Genomic DNA, 2389 nt, shown 5'->3' with positions numbered 1-2389 from the left:
GGAGGGGACACGCAACCCCGGGAGAGCGGGCGGGGACAAGAAACGGGGCGGGGACCGGGAGCGGGCGGGCGCTAAGACCACGCGGGCAAAGGGAGCGGGCGGGCACTAGGACCGTGCACGGCGGGAGGACGCAGCGTGCGGACGGGCCATAGGACCGTGCGGTCCCTGTGCTCGCCCGCTGCCTGTCCTCTCCAACGGGGACACGGCCCCCACGGGCTTTGTCAACCCTCTCCCCGAGATCACAGAGTCCCAGAATAGTCAGGCATGGAAGGAACCTCTGGAGATCACCCAGTGCAACCCCCTTGCCAAGGCAGGGTCACCCAGGTGACACAGGGACGCTTCCAGCTGGGTTCGGAATTTCTCCAGAGAGGGAGACTCCACAACCTCCCTGGGCAGCTGTGGCTCTTAGGGACATGGTTTAGTGGTAGGCTTAACACTTTTAGGTCTACGGTCAGACACAATGATCTTTAAGACCTTTTCCAACCTAAATGATTCTATGATTCTATGATTCTCTCCACTGCCCTGGGGACACATCAGCTCTTTTTACAAGGATTAGGTTTCTTTCCAGGCATATGTGAACACACTCCACTGTAAATGGAAGGGGTGCTAAGCAAGTTTGCAGATAACACGAAACCCAGAGGAACTGTTGCCTCCTCTGGCAAAAGTCTCAATTTGATCGAAGAGTGGTTTTCATTGGATATTAGGGAAAATTTTTTCACAGAAAGAGTTGTCATTGGAACAGGCTGCTCAGGGAAGTGGTGGAGTCACCATCCCTGGTGGTATTGAAAAGACATATAGTGCTCTGCCACCCTCAGTGTAAAGAAGTTCTTCCTCATGTTGAGGTGGAACTTGTGTTTCAGTTTATGGCCACTGCCCCTCGTCCTGCCACTGGGCACCACTGAAACAGAGTCTGGCACCATCCTCTGGTGCCCCGTGGATGTGTTTGCGTGGACTGATGAGATCCCCTCTGCCTTTTCTACAGACTAACCAGGCCTAGCTCCATCACCGATCTTAGAGGTCTTTTCTGCTACTGAGATATGCTTAAAAATAATATAAAAAAAAAAGCTGATTAGGTGATCGGGGGGGGGGGAAAACAACACGTGACAGAGCTGACAACTGGCAGCAAGAACCAGCAGCTCTGACACAGACCCACTGCAGTCACGAGAGGGGGCACGGATTTAACAGAGCTTGGGAGGGGCCAAACACCAGTGACTCTGGGAATGCATTGGCCTCACGTGGAGGCGTAGGCCGCGTTCCCAAAATAATTTGCTTATGCAATTCCCTCTCCGAGTCAGCAGGTGACAGCTGGGAACCACACTTGCCTGGCAGCCCTGGAGTCGCTCCTGCTGGAAATGCTGAGAGAATATGTTGCTCTCCAGCTTGTGCAGACCAGAACTCCTGCCAGCTTCCAGCACCCACTGTGTGCTCCATGCTGCCACAACGAGCAGCCTGAGAGGGCCATGGCTGTGTCTGTCAGCACCCCAGGCTTGTGCCAGTTTGAAGTGTCGATGGAGTGGTGGAATGAATCCCAGAATCACAGAACCACTTGGGTTGGAAAAGCCCCCTGAGATCATGGAGTCCAGTTGTTCCCCCAGCACTGCCAAGGCCACCCACCACTCCATGTCCCAAAGTGTCACATCCACATGGCTTTCAAATCCATCCAGGGATAGGGACTCCACCACTGCCCTGGGCTGTCTGTGCCAGGGCTGGACAACCCTTTCCATGAAGACACTGTAAACCTTTCCTGGCACAGCTTGAGGCTGCTTCCTTTTGTCCTGTTGCTGTTCCCTGGGAGCAGAGCCTGACTCCCACCTGGCTCCACCCTCCTGTCAGGGAGCTGGAGAGAGCAAGAAGCCTCGTCAGGGTAAGGCTTCTCCTGAGCCCCACCTGCCGCCTCCTGAGCCTCCTCTTCTCCAGGTTGAGCCCCCCCATCTCCCTCAGCTGCTCCTGGTGCTCCAGCCCCTTCCCCAGCTCCATTCCCTTATCTGGACACACTCCAGCCCTGCAATGTCCTTCTTGCCATGAGGGGCCCAGAACAGCCCCCAGGACTGGAGATGCCTCAGCAGTGCCCAGGTGCCCTTGGCCTCTTTCCCAGCTGGACACACGTGGGCTCTTGTTCAGCTGCTGTTAACCAGCACCTCCAAGGACTTTTCCAGTTTTTCAGCCACTCTGTGTCCAGCCTGGGGTGCTGCAGGGGGTTGTGGTGGCCCAAGGGGAGTGCAGGCAGTGATGTCACCTGAGAGTAGCCACATTTATCAAGAGTGTCCCTTGTCCTAGGCGAAGTCACTCACTCCATGAGAACTCCAGGCGGATGCAGATCCTCACTTGAACACGACATTTTTTTTACCTGGCAAATGTCAGATAAGGAAATTGCCCACGTTTAATAAGT

Source organism: Chiroxiphia lanceolata, chromosome 2 (genome assembly GCF_009829145.1).
Source record: "Chiroxiphia lanceolata isolate bChiLan1 chromosome 2, bChiLan1.pri, whole genome shotgun sequence".
In the NCBI taxonomy this organism is placed as follows: domain Eukaryota; kingdom Metazoa; phylum Chordata; class Aves; order Passeriformes; family Pipridae; genus Chiroxiphia; species Chiroxiphia lanceolata.
Note: the sequence above shows the minus strand (reverse complement) of the source record.